An 8,476-nucleotide genomic window follows, 5' to 3' on the forward strand; every position below is an offset into this window, starting at 1 on the left:
TTTTCGAGACAGGGTTTCTCTGTATAGCCCTGGCTATCCTGGAACTCACTTTGTAGACCAGGCTGGCCTCGAACTCAGAAATCCACCTGCCTCTGAGCATTTGAGATTGATTTTTACTTCCTTGTGCTATAACACCTAGAGCAAATACAGACTATTTAAGACCAAATAGGTACTATGCATTGGCTGCACCTAAGGGGATGCTTTCCTTCTTCAGAAACCATAAGTTCACCAAGAGTCAATTCACACCTCAAGATACTCTTTCCTTCCTGCATGCGTTCTAGCTGGCGTGCATGTGTCTGTGTTTCCACGCTGCAAGTAGAGGGTAGCATCCAGGGCCTTCTGCACTGAGCTTCATATACAGCCCTCATTTCTTCACTAAGTTTAACTTCTAATTTCTTGATATATACTTAACTACTGTGTTTTGCCCCCCCCCCCCAAAAAAAAAAAAACTCTGGGAATTTTTGGAGAAGAGGAGGACAAAGTGGCTGCGAGGGAGTGCACATCCAGCTTTGAATGAGCTGAGCAGGGACTGAGCTAGCTGAGCTCAAGCTCAAGGCAGGCAGCAGCTGTGTGTGGGCGACCAGTGGCAGCTCAGGGCCTCCACAGAGCTGGCGGGCGGGGAGGGGAAGGGGGAGGGGGAGGGGCAGGTTCTGGCTTTCACCATGGCCATCACTCAGTTTCAGTTCTTTAATGTTTGTACTTGCCTAGCAACAGTGTTCTTGTTCCTAAAGAGATTAATGTGCAGATCTGGCAGAGGGAGGAAATTAAGTGGAGATGGAATAACTTTGCCCACCACAGTCGATTATTCGTCTGTAGACGGACCTGGAGGAGTGGACTTCCTGGGATGAAAATGCACCCACGAGTGCATCGAAGGAGGGAGTGGGACTGTGGCAGCAGAACTCCTTGGAACAACTGGAACCTGACTACTTCAAGGCCACGACATCAACTATACGGAAAACTCAGAAAATTGTCATTAAGAAGATTTGAATTTTGGTGTCCCAGATGGTAGCACAGGTTTTTCCAGTAGATTGGCAGCTGCACAAGATAGGCCTTTTATTCATCAATCTTCAGAATTAGGTGACTTAGATCCGTGGCAAGAAAACACCAGTGCATGGGAAGAGGAAGAAGATGCGGCCTGGCAAGCAGAAGAAATCCTGAGGCAGCGGAAAATTGCAGATGGAGAGAGAAGAGAGCAGCAGAACAACAAAGGAAGAAAATGGAGAAGGAAGCGCAAGGCCTGATGGAGAAGGAGCAAAGCAAAATCGGTGTGAAGCTTTCCTAACACCGGCTTTATCCTGTCCCCTGAAGTCCTGTGATGTCCAGGAGAAGTCCGGGTGCACAGCCTACACACAAGCATTTGCATGAACTAGACAGTATTTTCAGAATGCAAATACTCTGCTAGATCTCAGTGTGTTTACCAAGACACCAGGATTCTCCCATAAGACCTTGAGCTATTAGGAATCAAGACTTAAAACACAAAAATAATGAGACAATTGATTTTTTTTCAATGTGTTCCAAATAGAAGACAATTGTTTGCTGTAGAGAAGTTATTTCAAGAGGAATATACCTGACAAGTACCTCTCAAGCTAGTGTTTCTAGATGAATAAACAGGTGTAAATAATTTTATGGTGGAAAAGTACTCTGCTATCTACTATGCTTTTGTTCATTGTGCATAATTATAAAATAATTTTAATGAGTTTTTTTGTTTCCATGACCACTTGATGTAAATTACACGAACTGTAGGGAGGGCTTTATACCCTTCTTAATTTTGTTTTCAGGTACTGTTGACATACATTTTGTATCATTTGAACTGGCATTGTTTGGTACAACATTAAGGAATATGATGATTTGGGTTTTTAAGAAAATAACATTAAATGCAATAATTTTATTTATCAAAAAAGTTTCTGCCTTTCCATGTGAAAAGATCATGTAGACATTTCTAAAAAGTGAACCTCAAAATCTTCACTTGGAACTTCCTTAAGGACCAAGACTCGTCACCATCTGACCACCATTCCATGCTACTCTCTTCTGTCTCCTGCTCATCCCTTTTGCCCTCTTGCTATTAAATCTGATGGAATTCACTGAGTGTGAGCCTTCATGCACCCAGAGTGTGCAACTTGAATGCAGGTAATACTGAATCCCAACTTGTAGATATTGTCTACATAGGGTCTGGGTCCATATACTAGGTAGGCCTCTAGTTATCAGGGCAGCTGATTTGACCATCCTTCCAAGCTCCTCCAATGTCTGCAGAAAATTGCTGAGGAGCAGGGTACCTCTCTGTCACAGCTTCAGTCTGAACAGACCTGGCATATAGCAGGTTGAAGTGGAAACTTTTAAGGGTTCTTTGGAAAGTCGATTGGATGGTGTTTTGCTAGGGGCAAACATGTGAAGGAATGTTTAGCTGAAGCAGACACAGGAAAGGATGTTCTGCTAAAGCAAGCATGCGAGAGGACACATGATGAAGGATTCTTTGCTAACAACACTCATTTCTTGGCCCAGCTTACACTGTGTAGTTGAGCTGCATTTCTCAGTACTCCATAGAGAGAAACGCACCGGAAAAATCTTCCCATAGTGTGCTGCAGTTTCTTGTTGCTCCCATGGACTCGGGCTGATTGGCAAAGTAATGTCAGCTGAGACAGGTGTACATACTGAGGCAAGACCCATGGAGGACATGTGATGTTTGGAGGGTGTAACTAGGACTCGATGGACAGTGATGGAGGTCAAGCTTGGACTGCTTATAGAGCTAGCTGTGAAATGCAATGCTTGCGGGTCTCCAGTCTTGGATGATTTTCTGAGAGAGGCACAGCTGGGACCTTCTTCTGGGGTCCCTCCAGGTCCCTCCTGCTGTCTTGTGCCAACGCTGAGGCCTGGCTGTCTGCTAGGTAGTGCCATCACTGCTGATACCTGTTTGCTGTCCTGACTCTCTTGGTGACATGTTTGCAAGTGGATGGAGCTGCCACTGCTAACCTGTAAGCTAAACTGCCGATTTCCAGACAACACAGACAGGAGTTGCTCCAGAGAACCTTTTTAAACGTCTGCTTCCCCTTATCCTTTCTTTCCCACTACTTCTGGTGGGTAGTAGTCTACAAGGGAGGTTAAAGCATTTAAGAACTGTCATTAAAAGTAGGTTTTGAAAAAATTAAAGTTTCATCAGGTGCTCAAAGTTCCCATCGCCCACAAGGGAGGAAGACTGCCATGAGCTTCTGCTGTGGTACACAGAGGACAGAACTTCCCAGTGTCAGCTGTCTGGGGACACCCTGTAGTCCAGGGAACTAGGGAACTTCTCTCAGGGGTTCTCTCTCTCTCTCTCTCTCTCTCTCTCTCTCTCTGTGTGTGTGTGTGTGTGTGTGTGTGTGTGTGTGTTTCCGTGCCTCCTCAGAAGCAAGAGCGCTCTGTTTCTCCTTTTCATCCCTAGGTTTTGGAAAGCACACCACCTTGGTGTACTTGGCGCCGGCCGCCTGTGCCTTTGCTCTTGATCCACATCCCACTCCTTCCTTCCCTGGTAACAGTGCCTCTCTCTGAGGAGCTGGTGAAAGCTTTCATCCCAGCTCTCCTCTGTGTGGAGGCTTCCCCTTTAAGGGAGGCAGGGTAGCTGCTCTGCTGAGTGCTGCATTCAGCCTGGCTGGGGAGCTGGCAGCTGCAGCTCCTGCTCTGGCCTCTGCTGGTGGCTGCAGTGTCTCCTCAGAGGGTCCCTCCCTCCCCTCAGGCCTGTCTCCCCTCCTGTATTGTGCTCCTGCACTTAGGCGGCAGTACTGAAAAGCCTCATGGCACAGGCAGAAGGCCCGCCCCTCCCCCGCCCCGGCCAGACCTAGCTCTTCCTAGGCAGGGATGTGACAAAAGGCTTCATCTTCATCGTGCCTGCTCTGGCTCTGTCACCAGCACAGGCTAGGAGGCTGTCTGCTGGGCGGAGATGCTGCCTTTGAGTGTGTGTGTTAGGGGCTGGGGCTGGGGGACAGTTATCCCCCAGAATCCCAGATGTGGAGCTGGGCAACCACGACATGTGGGACAGTGGGCCTACCTAGGGGCTTACAGGCCACCCCAGCAATACAGGGGACCCTGTCGTCAGGAAGGAGAAGCCACCACAGAGCAGATACTGTTTTCTTGTGCTATCTGGTTTATGCAAGGATATTTGGAGATGGCGTTCTAAAAGTAAAAGAAATACTGTCTTGGCACATACTGTTCTTCAACTTTCTCGCAGAGGAGAGGCTGTGAGACAGGCTTCTTGCTAGTGAAGCAGTGTGTTCCTGCTCTGCTGCTGCTGCAGAGGGACAGGCAACAAGCAGCCTTTGTGTCCATCCAGAGCCTCACGCTGAGCCAGCTGCCCAAGTCGGTGTAAACACCACGTTGCTCAGCCTGGCTCAGTTTGTAATCCCTGGCCTAGTGCAGCTCAAGTGCATTTTGAATGAGCGCACTTCCTTCCCCGCTGCAACATTTTCCTGTCAGCGTGCCAGTGGCTCCTTTTCTATAGTCAAAACCATAAAATATCTGTGTCCTGGGATGTTTGCACTGAAATATGAGTGTCCCATAAAGCACGCTCTGTGTGTAAGCCTGCTGGTGGAGGCTGTTGTTAGCACCCAGAGAGATGAGCTGGCATTTTCAAGGAAGACTATTGTTTATCACATGCAACAAATCATTAAATCAGCAGTACTCTTTAGTGGGTGTTTACATGCCTGTGTTTACATGTCTGTGTTCATATTATCTGTGAATAAAAATTCCTGAGAAGAAGCTGTGTCTTGCTCTATGAACATAACTCTTCTGGAAGAAGTTTCTGTGTCTGCAGAGACTAATGATGGGTGAATTGGGATTTCAGTCCTGTGGAGAGATTGGAATTTTGCTGGTTCAGAGGTTAATTACTTTGTCTTGGGCTAGTTTTAGCTTTCTGGGGTGGCTATTGTTTGCCAAGCCATTGTATTCCCTTAGCAGGCCACTAACTTCTGCCATTCAGTGGCTAAGAATGCTTACTACCAGATTGTATTTTAGGCCAATGATTATCACCCTCCATCTTGTTCTACTTGCCTTACTGGTTTATCCATCAATATATTTTAAACTTGCCTTGATTTTTATAACTTTCTCTGTTCTGTAAAGTTATAAAGCTTCTTGAAACTGCTTCCACATCAGAACATGAAATTTCATGTAACCTAAATTTGTTTTCTTGGCCATGGTTCCTCAAAATAGCTCCAAAATAAACTAGCTCTTATTCCTTTTCAGATGTGATTTTTATATCAACAGATTAAATAATCCTGTTTATTTTATTTCATTTTTTTTTTTTTTTTGGTTTTTTTTGAGACAGGGTTTCTCTGTGTAGCCCTGGCTGTCCTGGAACTCACTCTGTAGACCAGGTTGGCCTCGAACTCAGAAATCCGCCTGCCTCTGCCTCCCGAGTGCTGGGATTAAAGGCATGCGCCATCACGCCTGGCCTAATCCTGTTTAATTCTATGTAACCTACGGTTACTATTGCTATGGTGAAACATCATAACCAAAGCAACTTGGAGAGGCAATGGTCTATTTGGCTTATGCTTCCACATCACTGTTCATCATCAAAGTAAGTCAGGAAAGAAACTCAGATAGGGCAGAAACCTGGAGGGAGGAGCTGATGCAGAGACTAAGGAGGGGTGCTGCTTACTGGATTATTCTTCATGACTTGCTCAGCCTGCTTACAGATATCAGGTCCACCATTCCAGGGATGGAATCACCCATAATGGGCTGTCATCAGTTACTAAATTAAAAATATATCTTATGGAGGAAGGATTTTTCTCCCCTGAGGCTCCCTTCTCTCCTAGCCTCTGTCTAGTTGACATAAAACTGGCCAGTACAAATTCTCAGTCTATAATGCAGGTGAATATTATCTCATTTTACAGGCAAAGAAAGAAAGGAATAGAGAATAACTTCCCCAGATCTCTCTGTTGTCGACTGGGCCACACAGTTCCCACCCCCCCCCAAAAAAAAAAGAATCATTTCTTAAACCTTTCCTCCCATCACACAACAATTACCACACTTTCCTTGGGTATAGAGACTAGATCTCAGAATAAGGTAGAACAGTTTTCTGACTAGCTTTAGGTCCCTGCTAAGGACAATATACAAATAGAATGCTTCATTTACTCTTGCGATGGAGAGCAGACTGAGAGAAAATGTCTCCCAGAAGGGGAGCATAAGTAACAGGGCACAGGGTGTATCATAATCCAAAATATACAGCCAGGCATGGTAGCTTCTGCTATTAAGTCCAGTTCCGGGGGGGGGGGGGTTAGGCAGTAGAATTACCATGAGTTTTGGGCCACCCTAGCCCACATACAATCAGAAAAGCAAAACAGGGCTGGGGCTATGGTCCAGCATTTGCCTATATGTTTAAGGCCCTGTTATCAGGAGGTTGGTAAACATACAGAGAAGCAAACACAAAATACTAAATGTACATCCTACAGTCTTTGTTGTGCTGGATATTAAACCCAGGGCTTCATACATCTTAGATAAACATTCTACCAAAGAATTACATCTCTTTTTTATTTGTTTATTTGTTGGATTGAGACAAGGTTTTCTATGTAGCCCCTGGCTGTTCTGGAACTCCCTCTGTATACCAGGCTGGCCTGGAACTCAGAGATCTGCCTGCCCCTGTCTGGGAGTGTTAGAATTAAAGGTGCTTACGTGTAAGCATATCTGGTCTGAGTTACATTCTTTAACTTAAAATTTTAAGACACCTTCTTACTATGTTTCCCAGACATCCTTCATCTGGTTCTATAGCCCAGGGAAGCCTCCTGCCTTGGCCTCATGAGTAGCTGGGGCTATAGGGTATGCAACTAGGCCTGGCTAAGATCTGAACTCTCAAAACTCCTAGGAAAAATACTCAACATTAGTTCTTGGCAGGGATTAGGGTTTGTACACTGCAGTAGCAGGAGTTGTCTTGCTTTTGCACATCCAACAAACTCAAAATCAGATTCCAAATTGGCAGAGAATATATTTGCTAAGGAGTTAATATCCAGAACGTATTTTGCTAAGGACTTGGCCAGATTCCAAATTGGCCAGAAAATATTTGCTGAGGAGTTAATATCCAGAATATTTAAAGAAGCTGGACAACTAACTCCAAAACAGAACAAAACAAGCAACTTAATTAAAAAATTAGTGAAGAGGCTGAGTAGACATTTCTCAAGTGATGGCAGGTACAGGGAGGGTCTCAGCAACACTAATCATCAGAAAATGGCAAACTAAATCCACAATCAGCTCTCAGCATGCGAGAAAATGACCATACAATCCAAAGTATTTCAGCAAAGCAAAACATTTTATTTCTGCTGAAGGGACCACAGTTCTGTCCTGTGCAGCAGGAAAGCATGCACAGTGGGTCGGCGGGCGTCTGTGCTGTATTACTGTATTCCTGTATTTTTCTATTCCTGTAGTACTGTATTCCTGTATTACTGTGCTGTTTTACTGTATTACTGTATTACTGTATTCCTGTGCTGTATTACTAGGGTAAAGGGTGGTGTGTGCATCCCTAGGAGTGCTTACATTCTTTATTGTTTGTTTTGGTCTTTCGCCGCTTTTAAATTTTTCTTTTATGGGGGCTGGTGAGATGGCTCAGTGGGTAAGAGCACCCGACTGTTCTTGCAAAGATCCGGAGTTCAAATCCCAGCAACCACATGGTGGCTCATAACCATCCATAACAAGATCTGACTCCCTCTTCTGGAGTATCTGAAGACAGCTACAGTGTACTTACATATAGTAAATAAATAAATCTTTAAAAAAAGAGTTAAAAATTTTTTTCTTTTATTTTTTCCTTTTATTTGTTCTTCTATTTTCATAGCACATTCTGACAGCAGTTTACTCTCCCTTCTCTCCTGAGAGAGTCCTCCCCACATCTCACCTCTCCTCCAGATCCACTCCTCCTCCCTTTCCTTCAGAAAAGATCAGGCCTCCCTGGGATCTCAACCAAGCATGGCATGACAAGTTAGAAGACTAGGCACAAACCCTTACATTAAGGCTAGACCATGCAATCATGTGGGAGGAAAAGGGTCCCAGAAGCAGGCAAAGGAGTCAAAGACACCCCTATTCCCACTCTTAGGGGTTCCACAAGAACACCAAGTTACACAACTATAACACATAGAGAGGGGCCTAGGTCAGACTCATGCATTGTCTGTCCAATCTCTCCATGAGCCTGTGTGAGCCCTGTTTAAGTGATTCTGTGAGGTTTCTTGTGGTGTCCTTGCATGCTCATATTCTTATGATTAGCCTACACAGAGCAGCACGGTCTCCAGGGAGAAGGAAGTAGAGCACATTTTTGGTTTTCTGAGTTTTTTTCCAGGCAAGGTCTCACTACGAGCTCTGGTGGTCCCCGAACTCACTCAGCAGACCAGATTGGCCTCGAACTCAGCACCCACCTGCTTTTGTCTCCCAAATGCTGGGGTTAAAGTCATGAGCCCTTATGCTTGCTTGACTTTTGAGCCCATATCTTTTCTTTCTTTCTTTCTTTCTTTCTTTCTTTCTTTCTTTCTTT

General features: G+C 45.0%; 1 pseudogene; it reads left to right on the plus strand.

Moving 5' to 3' along the window:
* Window positions 1-662: 662 nt before the first annotated feature.
* Window positions 663-2,187, plus strand: LOC110314297 (annotated as a pseudogene).
* The last annotated feature ends 6,289 nt before the right edge of the window (window positions 2,188-8,476 follow it).

The sequence above is a fragment of the Mus pahari genome, chromosome X, assembly GCF_900095145.1.
Source record: "Mus pahari chromosome X, PAHARI_EIJ_v1.1, whole genome shotgun sequence".
NCBI lineage: Eukaryota > Metazoa > Chordata > Mammalia > Rodentia > Muridae > Mus > Mus pahari.